The following is a 24,185-nucleotide window of genomic DNA, read 5'->3' as shown; positions in this document are numbered from 1 at the left end:
TATACAGTCTAGCTAAAGTCTGCAAGAGAAAATTAGAAATCTAAAACATATTGCTGAGAATCTATAGGATACAATATATAAAAAACAAGATTTTGGGTTCTTGTAGGTTCTGAAGTTATGGAGAAAGAGAAAGTGTTAGAATGCCTTTTTTAAGCAAAATACTAGCGAACTTCCAACAGACATGACCAGAAAAGATCAACACAACACATTGTAATCAAACTCACCATAGCAAAGCATAGGAAAAAGATTCTAAAATGTGCAAAAGATAAATGCCTGATTACTTTCAAGGATCTCCAATTAGATTCACATCAGACTTCTAATCAGAAACCCTGCAAGCTGGGAGAGAATGGTGAGATATAGCCCAAGACTTAGAGAAAATACAGTCATCCTATTATATTATACCCTGCAAAGGTCTCATTTGGGAATAAAGATGAAATAAAAGCCTTTCATAACAAACAGAATGAATTTGTCACCACTCATCCATCCCTGCAAAGGATGCTGAAGATGTTTTACAAACAGAAACACAGAAACACAGTCATCAACAGAAAGATGGTAAAGGAAGAAAACCTTGCAGTAAGGGCTCACAGGAAGTTCAAACTATATATTAGAAATATCTTTGGGAACACGGCAGGGCAAAGTCACTTCTTATCAGTAGCTGCACTGAAAGTAAATGGCCTCAACTCTCTAGAGATCCCAGTGGAAAGAACAGGTCATCAGGTACCTTTCTCTGAAGGGAGGAGGGAACTTCCTCTTTGACCATGGCCTTGTCTAAATATGATCAGAGTCGGAAAACTGAAAAGGCCTCCATAGCCTTGCCAACTCATGACAAGAGCCTAGGGTGATTACTAATGCCATGAACAACAATTGCAATTTGTTAAGTCAACAACAGAAGTCACTGTGCACTTACTCGTCATGTAGGATCTCTGTCCTAAATGTGCTGTACATTTTGACTTAATGCTATAACTAGTGCTCAAACGGTATTTTACACATTGTATTTCTGTGTGGGTGTAAAGTGTTGAAATCTTTACTTAATATACGCTAAATTGATCTGCATATAAAGATAATTGAAAATGAATCATGATGTGAATGGAAGGGGAGAGGGAGTGGGAGAGAGGAGGGTTGCAGGTGGGAGGAAAGTTATGGGGGGGAACCATTGTAATCCATAAGCTGCACTTCAGAAATTTATATTCATTAAATAAAAGTTTAAAATAAAAGACACAGACTGGCTGAATGGATTAAAAAACAAAACCCATTTATTTGCTGCTTTCAAGAAACACATCTTTCCAACAAAGATGCATGCAGACTGAAAGTGAAAGGTTGGAAAAAGATATTCCATGCCAAAAGAAACCAAAAAAAGAGCTGATGTAGCCACCTTAATATCAGAAAAAATTGACTTTAACACAAAAAATGTTAAGAGATACAAAGAAAGGCACTATATAATGATTAAGGTATCAATTCAACAGGAAGATGTAACTATTATAAATGTATGCACCTAATTACAGGGCACCAGTTTATTTAAAAGATATGTTAAGGAACTTAAAGGGAGACTTAGACTCCAATACAATAATATTGGTGGGCTTCAATGCTCCACTTTTAGCAATGGACAGATCAACCAGACAGAAATCAACAAGGAAACAGTAGATTTACTTGACACTAGAGAACAAACAGATCTAAGAGATATGTACAGAAATATTCATCCTAATGTTACAGAATACACATTCTTCTCACTAGTGCATGGGACTTTCTCTAGGATAGACCACATATTAGGCCATAAAGCAAGTCTCAGCAAATTTAAAACAAATCAAAATCATACCATACATCTCAGACCACAATGGAATGAAGCTGGAAATCAGCAACTCAGGATTCTCTAGAGCATAAGTAAACACATGGAGAATGTCAGCATGCTCCTGAATGAACACTGGGTCATAGAAGAAATCAAAAGAGAAATCAAAAACTCTCAGGAAGCAAATGAAGATAACAACACAACATATCAAAACGTATGGGATACAGCAAAAGCAGTGTTAAGAGGAAAGTTTATAGCAATAGGTGCCTACATCAAGAAATTTGAAAGGCACCAAATAAATGAACTATCAATGCATCTCAAAGATCTAGAAAAACTACAGCAAACCAGACCCAAATCTAGTAGGAGAAGAGAAATAATTAATATCAGAGAAGAAAATCAACAAAATTGAATCCAAAAGAAATACAAAAGAGAAGCAAAATGTTGAAAGGATTTTTTGAAAAAAAATAAACAAAATTGACTCACCATTGGCACAACTAACCAAATAAAGGAGAGAGAAGACACAAATCAATAAAATTAGACATGAAAAGGAAATGTAACAACAGACACCACAGAAATACCAAGAGTCATTATGAATTACTACAAGAGTTGTATGCCAGGAATCAGGGAAAACTGTCAAGAATGGATAGATTCCTGGGCATAGGCAACCTACAAAAATTGAAGCAAGAAACATAGAAAACCAAAAAAAGACCCATAAAAAAGTCAGAAACTGAATCAGTAATAAAGGCCCTCCCAACAGAGAAAAGTCCAGGACAAGAGAGATTCGCTTCTGAATTCTATCAGACATTTACTGAAGAAATAACTCCGATTCTTCTCAAGCTATTCAAAAACAATTGAAAGAGAGGGAATCCTCACAAATTCTTTCTACAAAGCCAGTATCACTTAATTCCTAAACCTGAAAAAGATGTAGCAGAGAAAGAGAATTACACACCAATTTCTCTAAAGAACATACAACAAATACACAACAAAATTCAAGCCAAAATAATCCAACAACATATTAGAAGGATCATCGAACCTGACCAAGTGGGATTTATTCTTGTATGCAGGGATGGTTCAACATTCACAAATCAATCAATGTGATACACCACATTAACAAACTGCAGAAGAAAAATCATATATTATCTCCATAGATGCAGAGAAAGCATTTGATAAATTACAAAACCATTTCGTGATGAAAACTCTAACCAAATTGTGTATAGAAGGAACATTCCTCAACATAATTAAGGCAATTTATGAAAAAACCCGCAGCCAGCAACCTATTGAATGCGGAATAGTTGGAAGCGTTTCCACTGAGACCCAGTTCCAGACAGGGATGCCAAATCTCACCATTGCTATTCAATATAGCACTAGAAGTTCTAGCCAAGCCATTAGTCAAGAAAAAGAAATTACAAGGGGTACAAAAAGGGAAGGAAAATGTCAAACTATACATCTTTGCAGACAACGTGACTCTATTTAAGGTATCCAAAGAACTCCACTAAGAGACTATTGGAACTAATAGACGAATTTGGCAAAGTTGCAGGATATAAAATCAATACATAAAAATTAACAGCCTTTGTATACAGACACTGCCAGAACTGAGAAATAACTTCTAAGGTCAATCCCATTCACAACAGCTACCAGAAAAAAACCAAATAACTTGGAAAAAACTTAACCAAGGATGTCAAATATTTCTATAATGAGAATTACAAAATCTTAAAGAACTAGAAGAGGATACCAAAAAATGGAAAAATATTCCATGCTCACTGATTGGAAGAATTAATATCATCAAAATGTCCATTCCTCCAATAGCAATTTACAGATTCAATGTGATACCAATGAAAGTATCAAACATATTCTTATCAGATCTAGAAAAAATGATGCTGATATTCATATAGAAACATATATTGAGGCACAGGAGACCTCAAATAGATAAACGAGTCTTATACAACGAAAGCAGAGCTGGAGGCATCAGAATACCAGATTTCAAGACATACTACAGGGCCATTATAATCAAAACAGCATGGTACTGTACAGAAACAGATGGATAGGCAATAGAACAGAATAGGAACACCAGAAATCAATCCAAACATCTACAACCAATTTATATTTGATCAAGGAGCTAAAACCAATTTCTGGAGCAAGGAGAGTCTTTTAAACAAATATTGTTGGGAAAACAGGATTTCCACATGCAGAAGTATGAAGCAAGACACCTATGTTACACTTTATACAAAAATCCACTCAACATGGATTAAAGATCTAAATCTATGACCCAACACCATAAAATTATTACAGAACATTGGAGAAAGTCTGCAAGATATAGGCACAGGGAAGACTTCTTGGAAAAATCTCCAGTGGCATAGGCAGTCAAAGCCAAAATTAACAACAGGGATTACATCAAATTGAAAAGTTTCTTGTTTCCAAAAAAAAGTCATCAAAGTGAAGAGGTAACTGACAAAAATGGGAGAAAATCTTTGCAAATTATGCAACTGATAAAGGATTAATAACCAAAATCTGGCAGGCACCACAGCTCACTTGGCTAATCTTCTGCCTGTGGAGCTGGCACCCTGGGTTATAGTCCTGGTTGGGGTGCCAGGTACCATCACAGTTGCTCCTCTTCCAGTCCAGCTCCCTGCTGTGGCCTGGGAAGGCAGTGAAGGATGTCCCAAGTGGTTAGGCCCTGCACCCACATGGGGGACCAGAGGGAGCATCTGGCTGCTTGCTTTGGATCGGCGCAGTGCGCCAGTGTAGCAGCCATTTGGGGGGTGAACCGACGGAAAATGAAGACTTTTCTCTCTGTCTCTCTCTCTTTCACTGTCTAACTCTACCTGTAAAAAAAAAAAATAACCAGAATCTACAAAGAGATCAAGAAACTTCACAACAGCAAAACAACCCACTTAAGAGATGGGCCAGGAGCCTAAATAGACATTTTTCAAGAGGAAATCCAAATGGCCAGCAGACACATGAAAAAATGTTCAGGATCACTAGCCATCAGGGAAATGCAAAGCAAAACCACAATGAGGTTTCACCTCACTCCAGTTAGAATGGCTTTCATACAGAAATCAACTAAGAACAGATGATGGTGAGGTGGTGGGGGCAAAGGCACAATAACCCACTGTTGGTGGGAATGCAGACTGGTAAAGCCACTATGGATACAGTTTGGAGATACCTCATAAATCTGAATGTATCCCTACCACATGACCCAGCAATTCCATACTTTGGAATTTACCCAAGGAGTATTAAATTGGCAAATAAAAGAGCTGTCTACACCTCAATGTTTATTGCAGTGCAATTCAGAATGGCTAAGACATGGAATCAACCTAAATGCCCATCAACAGAAGACTGGATAAAGAAGTTAAGTGATATGTATTCTACAGAATACTACACAGTGGTAAAATAAATGATATCTGGTCATTTGCAACAAAATGGAGGAATCTGGAAAACATCATACTGAGTGAAATAAGCCAGTTCCAAAGGGACAAAAATCATATGTTCTCCCTGATATGTGACAACTGAGCATCTAAAAGGAAAACTGTAGAAGTGAAACTGACACTATGAGAAGCAGTGACTTGATCAGCCCTTGTGATGACTGTCAAGGAACAGCTTACTATTTTATTCATTTTAGTATTTTATTTTTCTACTTAATACCATTGGTTGAACTTTTTACTTAACACAGAATTATTCTTAGGTGTTTAAATCAAATTTAAATAAAAAATAAGAGTTGGAATAAGAGATGGAGGGGATATACAGTTTGGCACATGCTCCCAGGTATTTACCCCTAAGGGTAAAGCATAAAACTTGCCATGGGACTTGAAATACTAAAAATTGGCATGTGCCAATGCCACCTTACTAATTAAAGTGATCAGTTTAAGTCCATAACTGATCATAAAGAGGATTAAGTGTCAAGGGAGCACACAAATAAGACCAGTGTCTGCTAATAATTGCAGAATTAAAAAGGAGAGAACAATCCAAGATGGGAAGCAGGTCACAGAGCAGACTCTTAGAATGACAAATGCCGTAAACAGAACTCTGGCCTCAGAATCACACCTTAAGGCATTTGGATCTGGCTACAAAGCACATGAGAGTAGTTCAGGCATGGAAACACAGGACAAAATGTGGCAAAAATGACCTTAAAGAAAGACCTCTGTGAGTGAGATTCCAGCAGAAAGAAGCAGACATTAAGGAATGAGGTACCTTTCTCTGAAGGGAGGAGAGAACTTCCAGTTTGATTATGACCTTGTATAAATAATGTTGGACTTTGTGAACTCAAGAGGCTTCCATAGCCTTGGCAGCTCATGAAAAGAGCCTCAGATGATTACTGACATCATAAATGAAAGTCTGAACTGTTAAATCATCAACAGGAGTCACTGTGCACTTGCTCCCTATATTGGGACCTGTGTACTTAATGTTTTTTTACTATGAGAATTAACACTATCACTAGTTCTCAAACCATGCTTTATACTTTGTCTTTCTGTGTGGGTGCAACCTGTTGAAATCTTTACTTAGTATAGAGTTGATCTTCTGTATATAAAGATATTTAAAATGAATCTTAATGAAGAATGGGATAGGAGAGGGAGTAGGAGATGGGATGGTTTGTGGGTAGAAGGGTGGTTATAGAGCAAAGAATCACTATAATCCAAAGGTTGTACTTTTGAAATTTATATTTATTAAATAAAAGTTTTCTATAATTATAACATATCTGAATAGAGCAATACTGAGTAAGAACATTAAATCAGGAATAATGTGTTCAAATGAAAGATCAGCAACAAATATCTTCATTAATAAAATCTACAAAATTAAAAAAAATAACACCAATCTTTTGAAAAGTTAGAGAGGTAACTTTTCCAGACTCATCATATGAGGCCAGCTGGTAAAGCCATTATGGAAGTCTGCCTGGAGATTCCTCAGAAACCTGAATATAACCCTACCATACAACCCAGCCATCCCATTCCTTGGAATTTACCCAAAGGAAATTAAATTGGCAAATAAAAGAGCTGTCTATATCTTAATGTGTATTGCAGCTCAATTCACAATAGCTAAGACCTGGAATCAACCTAAATGCCCATCAACAAAAGACTGGATAAAGAAATTATGGGCTATGCACTCTATAGAATACTATACAGCAGTAAAGAAATGAAATCTGTTCATTTGCAACAAAATGGAGGAATCTGGAATACATCATGCTGAGTGAAATAAGCCAGTCCCAAAGGGACAAATATCATATGTTCTTGAACGGTGACAACTGACTGAGCACCTAAGAGGAAACCTGTTGAAGTGAAATGTACACTATGAGAAAAAATGACTTGATCAGCCCTTGTCCTGACTGTTGAAGAACAACTTACTATTTTGTTCCTTTTAGTATTTTTTGTTCTACTTAATGCCATTGGTTGAACTCGTTAATTAACATGCAATTATTCTTAGGTGTTTAAATTTAACTGAAAAGTGATCTCTGTTAAATATAAGAGTGGAAATAAGAGAGGGGGGAGATGTACAGTATGGCCCATGCTCATCAGACATACCCCTAGTGGTAGAGTTAGAAACATGCCAGGGGATTCCAATTCAATCCCATTAAGGTGGCATGTAGCAATGCCAGCTCACTAGGCAAAGTGATCAGTTTCAATTCATAATTGATCATAACGACAGGATTGAGAATCAAAGGGATCACCTAAACAAGACTAGTATCTGATAATACTGACTGATAGAATTAAAAAGGAGAGAACAACCTAAGATGGGAAGTGACTCATAGAATGGCAGATGTCCTAAACAGCACTCTGGCCTCAGAATCAGCCCTTAAGGTTTTAGATATGGCTAAAATCCCATGAGAGTATTTCAGGCATGGAAAGCCAAGACAGTCTGGCAAAAAAGACCTAACTGAAAGATCTCTGTGAGTGAGATCCCGGTGGAAAGAATGGGGCCATCAAAGAAGGAGGTACCTTTCTCTGAAGGGAGGAGAGAACTTCCACTTTGACTATGGCCTTGTCTAAATAAGATCAGAGGTGGTGAACTCAAGAGGCTTCCACAGCCTTGACAGCTCATGACAAGAGCCTCTGGTGATTACTGACGTCATAAATTAGATTGTCAATTGTTAAGTCAACAACAGGAGTCACTGTGCACTTACTCCCCATGTAGGCTCTCTGTCCTTAATGTGTTGTACTATGTGAATTAACGGTAAAACTACTACTAAAACAGTACTCTATACTTTGTGTTTCTGTGTATGTGCAAACTGTTCAAATCTTTCCTTAGCATATACTAAATTGATCTCCTGTATATAAAAATAATTGAAAAAATGAATCTTGGTGTGAATGGTATGGGAGAGGGAGTGGGAGATGGGATGGTTGCGGGTGGGAGGGAGGTTTTGGGGGGGAAGCCAGCATAATCCAAAAGATGTACTTTGGACATTTATATTTATGAAATCAAAGTTAAAAAATAAATAAATAAACCTAAGTTTAATTAAGGGAATTATAAAAAGTTTTCTATAATAATAATAACATCTCTGAATAGAGCAATACTGAGAACATTAAATGAGGAATAATGTGTTCAAACAAAAGATCAACAACAAATGTCATCATTGCTAAAATCTACAAAATTAAAAAAAACACCAATTTTTTTGAAAAGTATTATACAAATTGTTAGGGAGGTAACATTTCCAAACTCATTATATAAGGCCAGTTTTTCCTAAAGTGACCTGATAGATGCAAGATCTCTGTTTATCTCTGATTCTCTTTTTTCAAATAAAAACTTACACAGCAGAGTCCCTGCTGAATATAATGCAACACTGTCATCCTAATAGAATTTATATTAGAATATAGGTGCAAAATTTGATAGTGATTGAATCCAGTTTGGAATCCAAAAAATAAAATAAAATAAAATAAAATAAAATAAAATAAAATAGTCAGATATCATAATCAAGTCAGATGTAATACAGGAACAGGGAAAATATGAATGTAATTCATAATTCCAATAATTCACATCAATCAAAAATAAACATCAGTATAATAAACTAGATGCAGAAAACATTTTGTATAAAATTATACATTCACTTATGAGAAGTAAATTGAGCAGAACACTTACAGATTGCATATACTTCAATTACAAAACCCTTGCATTTGAGGAACCTGAGCCAGATTCTATTGAATGCTAACAAAATGAAAGCATTCACCCTATAATTGGAACCATAAAATGATGCACATTTTTTACTTTTATATTCAATACTGCAATGTAAGGTCTAGGCAAAACAAAAAGAAAAGGGAAGGAAATAAAAGACATAGATGTAGAAAAGGAGAAATTGAAATTATTTATTTTTCCAGATGATTTTATTCTATTTATATGGAAATGCAACGAGTTCAACAACAGGCCACCTGAACTGGTAAATGACTGGTAGATTTGTAGGATACAAAGTAAGCACAAAAAATCAGAATAAGTTTTATATACCAATACTATTGTGAACCCACTGAAAAAATAAATTAAAGAAGAAATTTAAATTCACAATAAGAAATAAAATACCCTGGATAAATTTGACTTGTGATGTAAAATGCCTCTACAGCAACAATTCTAAAGCCATGATAAAGAATCTGAGATCAAAAAGACTGCTCATATTCACAGATTGAAATACTTTAATATTTCCATATTATCCAAGTTAATTTACAGATACAATATGCTTTCCATCAAAATCAATGGAATTCATCATGTATCTAGAAAAATAAACCTAAACCTCATATCTTCACATATATTAAAAAAAGTTCCACATAGAAAAGTAACTCTTGAGAAACAGAACACGTCTGGGGTCACAACAAATGAGTTCAATACATACCATAGATGTATGGTAAACCCTGGCATAAAAACTGATGAATAGACCAGGGTAAGAGGATAGAGGCTCCCAAAAAGAAATACAGATACATACAGACAATGGATCTTTTACAAAGCTAACAAAAATACACTGGAAAAGGTATAGTCTATTCAGTAAATTGTCCAGAGGCAACAGGATATCCATATGGACATGACTAAACCCAGATGACCACCCCTCTTTTCCTATACAAAGTCAACTGAAAGTGAGTCATGGATGTAAATGTAAGAACTGAAACTTACAAAATATAGAGAAAACTATAAGACATTGACATAAGCAATGGCTTCTTGATAAGATACCCTAAGAACAGGCAATAAAAAACTAATAGAGAAACCTTATATCAAACTAACAAGATAATTCACAACAAAGAAGACAATCATCAGAGTGAAGATAAAACCCCTCTTAACTCCTATAAAACCAGCATCACTTTAATTCTAAAACCAGGTATATGTACAAAGCAAACTAAGACCAATATATTTGATAAATACAGATGCAAACAATCCTCCAAAATACTTGCTAATCAAACATAACAACACATTAGAAATATAATTCACCCAGACCAAGTGGGAATGCACTAGATAAAATATGTCCTTGATAAAAACCTTGAACTGGGAATAGAAGGAATATTCATGAACACATTCAAGGTAGTTTATGACAAATACAGAGCCACCATCAAATTGTGTGGGTAAATTGGAAGCATTTCCACTAAGATCTACAAGGATGCTCACCCCCATAATTGCTATTCAATATAGTTCTAGAAGGCTTACTGAGAGCCACCAGCAAGCAAAATCCAAGCAAAGGGATACAAATTGGAAAGGTTGAAGTCAAATTATTACTGTTGATAGAAGATATGATTTTATATATAGGGAAGCCAAAAGACTCCACCAAGAGACTATTGGAACTCAAGAGAGGTTGGTAAATTTGCAAGATAAAATCAATACACAAAATTCAATAGCATTTGCATAAAAAGACAATGCTATGGCTGAGAAGGACATGCAAGATCAGTTCAATTCACAATAGCCAAATTGGAATAAATTTAAATAAAGAGGTCAAATATCTCTACAATGATAATTACAAAACATTTTTAAAATAAATAGGAGAACATAAAAATGGAAATATCTGTCATGTTCATGGATTAGAAGAATTAATAGAATCAAAATGTCCATACTACTGAAAGCAATTTACATGTTCAATATGATCCCAATCAAAATAGTAACGACATTCTTCTGAAAAAGAAAGATAGAAAAATTGATGCTAAAATTCATATGGAAGCCCAAGAGATCCTGAATAGCTAGAGCAAACTTAAAGAATAAAACAAAGCCAGAGTCATCGCAATATCAGATTTCATGACAACTACAGGTCAGTTAGAATCAAAAAAGCCTAATACTGGCACAAAAATAGACATGTAGACCAATGGACTAGAGTAGAAATTCCAGAACTTAATACACTCGTGTACAACCAACCGATCTTTGACAAAGGAGCCAAAATCAATGCCTGAAAAAAAGGTACTCTTCAACAAATGTTACTGGAAAACTTGGATTCTGCATGTAGAAGTATGAAACAAGACCACCACCTTACAATTTATACAGAAATGAACTATAGATGGATCAATGATATAAAACAATAACCTGATAACATCAAATTACTAGATGAAAATATTGGGAGACTCAGCAAGACATTGGCATACACACGGAATTCTTGTAAAATACCCCAGAATGATAGGCAATCAAAGCAAAAATAAACAAATAGGATTGCATTAAGCTAAGATGCTTATGCACTGCAAAGGAATTGCTCAATATATTGTAGAGGCATCCAAGAGAACAGGAGAAAATATTTGCAAATCTTGCAATGGTTAAAGGTCTGATACCCAGAATCTACAAAGAGTTCAAGTAATCCAGAACAGCAAAAACAACAAAAATCCTGTCAAGCAATGGGCAAAGGACAAAACAGACATTTTTGAAGGATGACATTCAAATGGTCAACAGAAACATTTAAAAATGCTCAGGATCATTAGCCAACAGGAAATGCAAACCAAAAGGATGATGAGGGTGAAACCTCACCCCAATTAGAGTGGCTATCTTTCAAAAATTATAAAACAATAAATGTTAGCAAATATATGGGTGATAAAATACTATAATCCACTGCTGGTTAAATTGTAAAAGAGTACAACCATTATGGAACACAGTCTGGTAATTTTTCAGTAATCTGAAAATTGTTCTACCGTATACACAGCCATCCCACTCCTAAAAATTTACCCAAATGGAATGAAATCAGCATAAGGAAGACCTGTCTGCACCTTATGTTTATTGCAGATCAATAGCTAAGATCTGACATCAACCAAGAGATTCATCAACTGAATAATGGTTAAAGAAAATGTGGTATATATACACTATGCAAAACTACTCAGCTATATAAATTAATAAGATCTTGTCTTTTACAACAAAGTATATGCATATGGAAGCCATTATTCTCAGTCAAATAAACCAGCACAAAATAAACAAATAAACAAAGCACAAAGAAACAAAGCACAAAAATGCAATGTTGAGTTTTGGTTATTGCTTACAATCCTTGTCTGTACTCTTGATAAACAGTGATTTTTCTACTTGTTCCATTCAATTCTTTATTTGGTGCAGAGTTCAGCTTGTGATTATAAAATAAATTGAAATTATGCAATTATAGATATAAAAAGAAAAAAATAAGAGAGGAAGGAGGACAGAGGGTCGGAGCATGGGCAAGAGGGAGGTTAGGGTGGGAAATATTATGCTCTTAAGTCTGTGTATATGAAATACATGAAATTTGTTCACCTTATATGAATAAAATTATTTTAATACCCCAGTAGACTGGGATAACGTATTTGCCAATTCTGCATTTCAGGAAGAACTGAAATTCAGAATACATATGAAACTGCTGAAATTATGCACAAATATATCTAAGAATTGGGAAAGGATCTGAACAGGCATTTCTGTAAAGAAGAAATACCCATGGTCAACAAAAATGGGAAAAATGCAATATAATTATTATATAGGAAAATGCAAATCAAAACACACTAGGTGTCACCTAACAAATGCTAGCGGGGTATGAAGAAAAGAAAACTTTAATATGTTATTGGAGCCTGCACTGTTGTGTAGCAATTAAAGCCGCCACCTGCAGTGCCAAAATCCCATATGGGGACTTGAGTCCCAGCTGCTCCACTTCTGATCCAACTCTCTTCTGTGGCCTGGGAAATCAGTGGAAGGTGGCCCAAGTCTTTAGGCCTCTGCTCCCACATGGGAGACCCAGGAGGAAGCTTCTGGTTCCTGGCTTTGTTTTGGCCCAGCTCTAGCCATTGCAGCCATTTGGGGAGTGAACCAGTGGATGGAAGATCTCTCTCTTTCTATCTGTAACTATGACTTTCAAATAAATAAATATTTTAAAATATAAGATATTGATGAGAATGCAAGTTAGCCTGAGCATTATGAAGACTTAGTATGGCCATCCCTCAAAAAATGAGAAGGGGTAAACCTCTCCAACCATTGTGTATGTATCAGAAGGAAATTCAATCTGCATGCAAAAGAGATTTCTGCTTCCTGTTTTGACTACAGCAGTATTCATAGTAGTAAATATTTGGAACCAACCTAGGAATCTATCGATGTGTTACAGGTTTTCCAGTCCTAATTCAGTGATTAAAAAGGATTGAAATATTATTTGCTTCAAAATGGGTGGAACTGGAGATCCTTAAGTGAAGTAAGACTGGCATAGGAAGAAGTAAATTTCACATGTTCTCTGATATATGGGTTTCTAAAAAATGGTGGATATAAATATAAATGTTTTTAATTAGGATGGGAAGATTCATTACTGAAGATACTGGGTGGTACGATAACAGATATAGAAACAGAGTTAGAAAGAACGAACCACTGGCAGTGTTCCATAATACAGTGTTGTGACTTTAGTTCATGATAAGATACACTGTATAAGAAATTGTTATGGAGGAGCTTGTAGGCCTTAAACACAAAATAAGCAAGGAAAATCCTCATTTTCTAGATAGATTAAATTATGTTGTGTGCGTACTCAAATGTTGCACTGTATCCTGTGATAACATAAAAGTAGTGTTAATCAAAGACTGAGCAAAATTTTAAAAATCAGAAATGTCTCTATATTCTGTCAATGAACTGTCTGCAATATGTGATTAACCAAACTACATCATTTACAAAGCATAAGAAAGTAATAAGGCAATAATCTCCTGTCCTGCTAAGGATTATTTGAATAATCTTAAAATCTAAAAATCAAGGTTGCCTTTCCCATTGAACTTTCTGCTCATCCCTTGCATGCCTTTCTGATATTCTATGAATGCCATTGTTGCAAAGCTAAACTTGAACCTAAATGGAAGAATAGTTGTAAGGTTTTAATATGTATTTATTTACTTGAAAGGAGGAGGGACAGTAGTGGATAGATCTTCCATCCACTAGTTCACTTGTCAATGTTTGCAAAACCTGGGACTGGTTCCAGTTTAATCTAGGAGCCAGGAACACTTTTTGTATCTCCAATGTAGGCAGAAGGTACATGAATACTTAAGACATCATCAAATGCCCCTCAGATACATTGTAGCAAGAATCTGGAATGGAAGTGGGGAATGGCCAGGACCTGAATGAGGAAGATAAATATGAGATGAGGGCATCCCAAGTCGTGGCTTAACTCACTGCTCATGACCCCATCCCTTTATACTGTTTCATTCATTCTTAATACTGTTGTCAAATTACAGGCATGATGTTCAAACTTGCATCCATGTATTTCAGTTTAAAAAAAGGCTTAGGGTAACTGTTAAGTTTAATAAAACTGTATTCCACAATTGAGGACCCGGGTGCATTTCCTGATTCTGATCCTAACTCCAGCTTCCAATTAAAGCAGACCCTGGGAAGTCATGATGATGTCTCAAGACATGTGGTTTGTGCCACCCACATGGAAAACCTGAAGTGAGTTACCTGCTCTCAGGTTTAGATCTGATCCCTCCCTGGAAGATGTGAGCATTTGCAAAGTGAACTTGTGAATAGGAGCTCTTTCTCTCATTCATTGTCTCTTGTTTTCTATCAAGTAAATTAGAAAATAATTCATCAGACATAAAGAGCAACATAGTCTTGGAAGTCATCCAAGTAAAGAAAAGGCTGAAAGCAAATGGAGGTATAGCAAAATATTTGTATTCTTTATTCCAATGTAACCTAACAGATAATATTATCATTTTAATAAAAGCTTAACAATGAACAGTGTTGTTACAGTTTCTGATCATTAAAAATAATGACAGAAATTATATAAACAATAGGAGTAGAGTTGAGAACATTCTTTTATAAGATATCTGAGCTTCCAAAGAAATAGTGTTCCAAACCAATTTTATGTGCTAAATACATTACATTTTTGTGAACTTAAGATACATATGTACAGATTTCAAAAGTAAAATAGAATGAAGATATAAAAGTGATTAAATAGAAAATATGCAGAAACATGGTCCATTATAACACCATTACATTGAAGCTTGGAAAAGCAATATGCTCTTCAGGTTAATCAGGATTTGTGTCAGAAAATTTAAAAGGGTTACACAGTGAGATGAGCAGATCATTTTCTATGAGGATAGTACAGTGTTTCATATCAGTGTTCATAGATAGAGCATCAGGATATTTAAGAAAAATGCTTACAAAACTGCAAGGATTGCCCAGTGTTTATCAGAACAAATAAATACAATGGTATAAATACCCAACCAGGGGTAATTAATAGTTATCCATATGTCATTGTGCAGATACATCAGCTAACACTAGATGGAGAAAATAAATAAATAAATAAATAAGGTCACTTCAAGTGTTGAAAAAGCACAAAAATCAGCATATATGGAAGAAAAGATAGACAATCCATTTTAACTATCAATATTTCCTACAGAAGCACAGTCTATACACAATCTATAACATGACAGCATTTTGCCATGATGTAACAAAAAAGGCCAAGAATTAGCAGATGAGCAACAAAAATCAAGAAGGATATTGTCACAAATACCAAACAAAGCTAGCAAAACTCATGGTTTAGAGAAACAGAAAGTAAGCAAACAAAAACATCAAAGAACAAGGACTTTCCTCTTGGGGGCAGAAGTAGAAGAGATTGGGAAAATACCTGAACTGACCAAGGCCCCTATATTTTCCTGAATATTAGTTCTATGGATTTTAACATTCTTATTCAAATTTAGCAGAAAACAAAGATGTCAACAATTGTCTTCCTTTCAGGTTTTATTACTGTATATTAGGGATCTATGCAAGAGTATATATGTCTAACATGAAATCATGCACATAATTTCTAAGCTGGTGTACTAAGTGCAATTGAAAGGAAGCAACCTATTTATCCCACAGTATCAAGGGACACCAAACTCAGGTTCCCAGACTTTGGGGATCACTCTCAGGAGATGCCGACTAAGGGGATTCACTCTCAGGAACTAAGACAAACCTCAGCAGCCAGAACATTTAATTCTGAGAGTTCCACACTTTTTACTTTTCCCTCCCAACAGTTTGCATTGGCTCCCTCCTCCAAGGTCTTAATTCTCACCAGAAATCAAACACTTAAAATCAGTTTAAGTCTGTGACCTGTGCAGTCATTTTCATGATCACTAACACCAAATGTGTGTTGTTTGCTTAATATCAAACAACACATCTATAACACCTATGACTCACCGACAGTTCAATTCTGCCATTATATAGAGTTAGCAGACATAATGGATTAAGATTTTAGCGTCAACACATCCCAGGCATATACCAATGAAAAGCATGTATTTGATTTTCTGGCTCCAGTCAAAATTATGAAGTTATCCAGAGATCCCCTCTAAAGCTATCTTATTTGCATGAGCTTAGCTATGGCCTGAAATTTGTGTATTAGACAGAATCATAGCCACTCATATTGCCCATGAAATATCTGAGTCTTAAAATCAAAGGTACAGGAATTGAGGAGAAAAGAATTTTTTTTCTTTTACCAGTCACAAATGAACTCTCAAATTTATAAACCATTTTATAGCCAGCAGAATCTGATATTCTGAGATATTCTCAAATGCTACAAGCTATCATTTGACTAAACCAAATTTGGATGCATAATGAAACTACTGTGTGTTCAACAGTTTATTTGATTTTCAGTTCTCACACCAGTTAGCTTGGGGTTGGGGAGTGAAGAATGATTGGCCTTTACAAAGATTTTACTCTCCACACAAGGGTGTGAAGGCAGTTAATACCAATTAGGAGAGATTAATCATTGGGAACAGTTGGGACCCTAATGAAGCAATTAGGCTAAATCAATTCATGTGATTATTGAGTGACTGCTTATTCCCAGGTGTGTGCTATAGAAACTACTTCATATTTGAACCTCCTGCAATTTCATTATTTGGTCATATGGTCTCTGTGCCACCCAAACCTCTGCCAACAAGATGACCATCAACAGATACTGCCCTCTGACCTTGGACCCAAACCATGAGACAAATACCATTTCTTTCTAAATTACTGAGTCTGTACTATTCTGTTATTAGCATCAAACAAAACCTGACTCAGAACCTAGGAAGAGCTGTGCTGGCAGGACTGAATTGTAAACTAGTGACCTCGTTTCTCAACCAAAGGATATCAGATCACATGTGGAAGTTCATTTCTCCATGTGGATTCTGTAATCACCATCAATTTGGAAAGCTGTGCAGCCCCAGGGTTCACACAAACCCTTTTCCTTTAGACACAGGACAGGACACCAGGGTCCTGGCTATTGGCCCAGCTCACCTCCTGTGACTATAGAATACTGGTTTCTGACACTCACCACTTTCCAGTTTCCAATGAGTCCCAGAATCCTCCTGAGGGCTCCTGAGTGTGGTGAGGGAAGTTCACAGAGCAGCAATGGGTGAAACACCTGAGACCTCTCTCAGGAACAAACCCAGAAAGCCTAATGCCGCTCCCTTGCCCGCAAAGGAACGACACTGTTTGCAGCTTATTGGTCTTCAGTAGACTTTTAATGAGAAAATAACAGTGACAGAGAAAGAATGAAGGGAGGAGAGTGGACAGAAAAGCCCCCTCCTTCCTCAGCACACAGCTTATATGCAAAATCTGGCCAATTGCAAGCGGGCTCAAGTCCATGCACGGAACACTCCAATCCGCTGCCTGTTCACGCAGTGCGCATGCGTCCTTGGGCCAATCAGATGAGGTGTCACGCAGCAGGCAGGCTCACCTCGTGGTCCTCGGCGCCATCTTGTTGTTTACAACATTCTCAACTCCCCTGGAAAGTCCCGACCATGGGAAAGCATTGCCCTAACTGAAACTAGCAACATTCGCCTTGTGATAAAGACACAGCAACAGCTATCAGACCGACCTTGATGTGGGGGCTCCATGGCTGCGCATCCCATGGAGCCCCACATCTCCCTCTTCTTTATTATTTAAATGGCATGGAAACGTGCCTGTCTTAGGTACCCAATGGCACGCTACCTGCTTACCCGTCATGGAGGTAATAGGAAGCCTGTCCTACCCTCTGTCTTAGGTTGCTAGGAGTGCCCATCAGTGTTTACCCGTCTTTGACTACTGCTCCATCATGCTAAGCCATACTTCTTTATTGGGGTGAGATCGCAAGGTGGCCAGCATAGCCTGTTGGGTTATCACGTTGGTATAATGCTGACGGAGTGCTAAGGCTTTGATCCATCTGGCTATGAAGGCAAGGGCCAGTAGTACCATGACAAACAAGCAACCGATAGCGACCCATTCTTTAACTTGAGCCCTGTCTTAGGTAGGTACAGGATGTGGAGTGTCTTACCCATTTTTGAGTACCATTTTAGCCCAACATTAGGTGAGAGATGAAACATACAGCCAAATATTAATTATTTTTGATTACAAAGGAGGTTTGGTACGAAGTTTTAAGTGATGAATGTCAGTCCATACAGACTGTAGTGAAGATAGCACAAATTGCAGAACACACGGAAAACATCCCATACAAAGTATGAAAAGCAGTAGCAATCCAGCCCGCATTGATAATCAATGAATCCATTGAAGCCCTTCAAATGTTAGTGGGTTAGCAATAAACATATGTTGCATTTTACTCTTAAGTTTATCAATAACAGACTCTATATATGGCATTGTTAGTAATGTTAAAACAACATTCCCCTGGAACAGATTTACAGCTTATATGATCTTTTAACAGCAAATAATCGATAGCTGCTTGGTTTAGGAGTACTCCTGAACGAACTTGATCCAATTCTTTGGCTATATTGGATAGTGCAGTAGCAGTAAGATTGATTGTTTTGGTCACCAAACATGTAAGCCTTCATAGTCCACGATTATTTCCATAAGCCAATCCAGGAACTCCCACTAGCTGTATAGCCATGGTGAAAGCAGGTCTCCAATTAAGATGACATCATCATCATAGTTCTCAGGTAATGAGCGTCGCTGTCGTGCCTTTGGAAATACAGATGTTAGTATCGGGGCCACATGGACCAATGAGCAGTTGTGAAAATCATTAGGGGCTAACAATGAAAAAGAAAACTGGTTGCATAAAAATACCCATCCCTTAAGAGCCCATGTCCCATACCGGTACTGGATCAGGTCCATTCCATTGATTGGTGATAGGATCCTTCCATTTTACCATTGTTCTTACCCCAGCTGTTTGTGGATGCCACTGTTGATCAGCTGCAAAACGACCATCTTTATCCAATGTGAGAAAATTTAAAATGAGTAAAGCACGTGAGAGCCATTTGTTAGGAGAATGGGCAATAGGAGAATGGGCAAGAACCCTAAACTCCCCCTTTTGTTTATATTATTAAAATATTGTTTTAAAGTGTTATGTGTATATATAATAATGTCTTGACCCTGAGGATTATAAGGAATGTCAGTAACATGAGATAGAAAAAAAGTTACATAAAAATTTCTAAAAGAGGCAGAAATATAAGCAGGTCCATTATCTGTTTTAATCTGCTTTGGAGTTCCTAGGGAAGCAAAAGCTTGTAAGCAACAGGCAATAACATGTCTTGTAGCTTCACCTGTATGTAAGGAAGCAAAAATAAATTTAAAACAAGTATCAGTGGACACATGTATATATTTTTGTTTACCAAATTCTATGAAGTGGGTGATATCCATTTGCCATAGTTGATTGGGGGAATAAATCACGAGGAATAGGTACTGGTAACTGGATGGAGCAAGTAGAACAGAATTTTACAATTTGTCGAGCTTGTTCTTGAGTAATACTATGTTTTAAGCGTAATGTATGAGCATTTAAATGATGTAAAACGTGATCTTTTGTTGCTGTATCAATAGAATATATGCATAGAGCAGAATCTGCCAAACGATTGTCCTCTACCAATGGTCCAGGAAGATTGGAATGTGTTCGAATATGACCTATAAAGAAAGGGCAGGTATGTTGTCAAATGACAGTGCAAATGGGAGAAAATGAAGGAGAAGCAGTTGAGGATTTAGGAAGGAATGAACAAGTGTCCAATTGAGGCACTGATAGGAACACATATTTGCTATTGGTGTGTATGTTAACTGCTACATCCAAAGTAGACTGCAATGCAAGTGTAACAGTAGCTAATTTAACTAACTGTAGAGATGAAAAAGAGGTGTTAATAACCGTACGGTGACCATCACAAATTATAGAAGCTTGACCTCCTTTTAGGATATTGAATAAAGGTTTAAGGTTTCCTGTTGTGAGGTGGAGATGTACAGAGAGCCAGTTAATATTCCCTAGAAGTTTTTGAAACTTATTTAAAGTCTGTAAAGAATCCAATTGTAAGGTGACTTTTTATGGAAGTATTTTTCATGGGTACAATTGGAAGCCTAGATATTGATAAGGATATTGAAGTTGTATTTTTTAGGGGCTATGATAAGACCAAAAACAGATAATTGCTCTCTTATTACTGTATCACCAAAAATTCCTCAGGTCCAGCTATCAAAATATCATTTATATAGTGTATAATATATAAATTGCTATATTTTTTGCAAATTTTCTGAAGAGCAGCATCAATGAGTTGTTGGCACAAAGTAGGGCTATTAGCCATTTTTTGAGGTAAGATCCTTTATTGGCATTTTTGTATAGGTTTTTTAAAATTTACTGATGGAACACTGAAAGCAAATTGGGGACAATCTTTTGAATGTAAAGGTATAGTATAAAAATATTTTTTAAATCTATTATTGCAATATAAGAGTCCTTTGGAATTGCAGTAGGCAATGGTAAACCTGGTTGTAAAGCCCCCATAATTTCCACAGTAGCATTAACAGCCCTAAGGCCTTGAAGCAATTGCTATCTCCCAGATTTCTTTCTGATAACAAAAATAGGACTATTCCAAGGAGAATTAGAAGGAACTATATGTCCTGCTGTTAATTGTTCTTCCACCAATATCTGTGCAGCATTTATCTTTTCCTGTAGTAAAGGCCACTGATCCACCCACACGGAATTATCTGATTTTTATTTTATTTTATTTTTTGCATGGGGCACAGGCTGACCAGTAGCCATCAAAGGAAACCCAAACCTCTCTGGTCATGATTGACAGTTAAAGTAACTGGAGATGTGATGCTTTGTTGTTGTTTGCCTAAACCCTTACCTGGCAAATGACCTTGTTGAAGTATGTTAATGGTAACAGTCTTATTTGGACTGTGCATTAAAGCCCCCACTTGAGTTAGAATATCATGTCTCCATAGATTAACAAGTAATGCAGCCAAAATATATGGGCGATAGGCTCCAGCATTACCTGTTTTATCCTCCCATTGTAGCAATATGGAACTTTGTGTTAATCTTTGACTCCAACCAATACCTTGCAATTGAGTTATGGTAATATTTTTTTTCCAATTTGTGGGCCAGCTTGCTGCTGAAATAACAGAGGTACCAGCTCCAGTATCTAAAAAAACCACTGAATAACTTTTTATTTAATTTTAAGAAAAACTTGGGTCGGTCCTTAGTTATGGCTTGTATTCAATAATCATCAGAAGATCCAAAACCGTTATTTTCTCTTTTAGTTAAAAAAGACCTACCAATTGAAGAGAAGGGGAACAGAATCAAGTGAGCAATGCATTATCCTGGAGTTAAAGTTACATTATTGGCTTGAGTCATAGTTTTTATCTCACCAGTAAAGTCAGTGTTTGTAACTCCAGGAAAAACCTGTAACCCTTTCATAGTTATACTACTTCTGCCCAGTAGGAGACCAAAAAACCCAGCTGGCAAAGGAGCAAAAATCCCAGTAGGGAGGCCTTGTGGGCCCATCTCAGGGGTCAATACTGTATAGGAGGTGGCACTGAGGTCCAGTCCTGCACTACCCTCTGTGGCTCTGTGGAGGAAATTGATGGATTTAGGGTGTTCTGTTGAGGAACAAATGTCATGGCCCCCAAAATTTGTTGGGATGGGGCCTGGGGCCAGCCCCGCTTTTAGTTTTCTGAACTTTATTTATTTAAGGAATTATCTTTTTTTATCAGTTTTGGAGTGACATTTATTGGCCCAATGCCTTTCCCTTTAGCACCAGGGGCAAATCCCAGGAGGAGGGGCTTTTTTGATGTTTGACTTTTGGACAATATTTGTACATGTCCCTGCTGCCCACATTGATAGCATCCTCATTTTTCAGGCATAGCCCTCCTTGTTGATTTTTGTAGTGACATACCAAGCAGAGTGGCAGGTCCTGAATGTTCTGTTTTTTAATTAATTTATTTTGTTAATTTTTTATTAAAGGGACTGTTACAGAACACCTCAGCCACAATAGCCAATCGATTCATATCTGCATTGTACTTATGTTTTGTAGAATTTACAGTACTATGGGCATGACTAGGCAATTTTCACACAGCACCAGAAAAGGATCCATACTGAGAATTAAACATCATTAGTAATCATCACGGGCACGTTTAACATTCAGCTTGACTGCGTGTTCCCCCGGGATGGAACAGCAGCAGCAGAGGCTTGCTCCAGCTCCCCCTTAAAGCCCCCAAGGACAAGGGTGGCTCATTGCCAAGATGTTAGGCAAGCAGTGCGTCCCATCCTGGATCTTGGCCAGAGAGCCAAGACATGAAGAATGCCCACCTGTTTATCAGAAAACATTCCTTTATCCCCCTCCCCGGGAGCTGGCCAGGCTCCCAAGGAGCAGGAGAAGGTCATCCGGCAGACAAGTTACTTGTTTATCAGAGCCAAAGACACAAGCCTCTCCATCCCAAAAATCTGTCCTTACATTTGGCCCTAGAGTTGCACCAAGGTATAGGCATAATTAACACATCATAAGAATATAATACAAATTTTTTATACAAGTATACATCCAGCAATCAAACACAATAATATTCAATATGTTTTAAGGATAAATTGAAACATATCTGAGGGAACTAGCCTCTTATTATCTGTAATTATTACATTTTTGCAGGTTTGTGGAATTTTAACTACTTGCGGCATATTTGACTCACATTTTTTTTTTGTAAAGCAAACCAAGCATAATCTGCTCAAGCATTCCTATCAATAATAGGGGTAGAGTTAGTACATAAAACAAAAACAGAATGGGTAGTCCAGACACTTTGTTACCACAATTTCTCATTTCACATAGTAATATTAACTTTATAACAGAGAACATTTACTTTAAATGAAATATTTAAATGCAAGGTGAGAGCTGTCCAGTGTACACTGATTTATATTTTTTACTCCCAGTGTTTCTTATCCACCACACCCTCTTCAGAAAACCAAGGACTAATTGTTTCAACAGCACTGATAAACTGCTGTACGGTTTGTTTCTTTAACCCTATTCTCTACATCTGCAACAAAGTTTTCACAGCCTTTGTCACGGCTTGCTTTGTTTCTTTAAATGCACATTTAAGTTTTTTTTCGAGTAAATCCCAATGTTGCTCATTCACGACTCCTTTTGCTCACCAAGGACTATTTTTATAGCATTAATGAACCGTTCTATGGCTCACCTTGTTTAACCCTATTCCCTGTATCTGTAATGGAGTCTTTATAGCCTTTTTTTTTTCCTTTTTTTCTGGGGGCTGATTTAGGGAGAGTCAATGGACGATACTGCAGCGGCGGTTCATCCTCTAAGGACAAATTTGTTAGCCTAGTCAAACTGGGATATAAATGAGATGGCCCCCTTGAGTGCAGGGGCGCACTCGATGCGGAATGGTCCTTCCCTGAATTTTTCTTTGTCTCATCCAGTGACTCATCCCTACAGGGACCTTTGTCCATCTGTTTTCTGTCCCACTGACTACCACAGTCACTAGATTGACTATCATGCCAAGACTCCTCCTGAACCTTTTCTAGGAGCTCACATCCTTCATCAAGTAAAAGCCCTATGCTCTCAGTGGGGTCCTGAAGTGTCTGTTCAATGAGTTGCCATAATCTAAGTATTTCTACCGGCTCTCCAGCTGCTCTCAACTGTCTCCCTACTCTCCGCCACTGTTGCTCATCTAATTGGCCACCTTCCACAAACCATGGTGACGTCTTGGCAACGGCCCTAGTAAATGCTCATACTGTAGCCGCCTTAACGGGCGTCCCCGCAGCTTTTAACAAGCAGCTCAACAGCATGCGCAACCTAGTGGTGGACAGAGTATTGTCCATTTGGAGGTAAAAAGGAAGTTTCCGAGTATTGTCCATTTGGAG

Source organism: Oryctolagus cuniculus, chromosome 15 (genome assembly GCF_051225735.1).
Source record: "Oryctolagus cuniculus isolate XC-2025 breed Fujian yellow rabbit chromosome 15, ASM5122573v1, whole genome shotgun sequence".
NCBI classification, from domain to species: Eukaryota; Metazoa; Chordata; class Mammalia; order Lagomorpha; family Leporidae; genus Oryctolagus; species Oryctolagus cuniculus.
Note: the sequence above shows the minus strand (reverse complement) of the source record.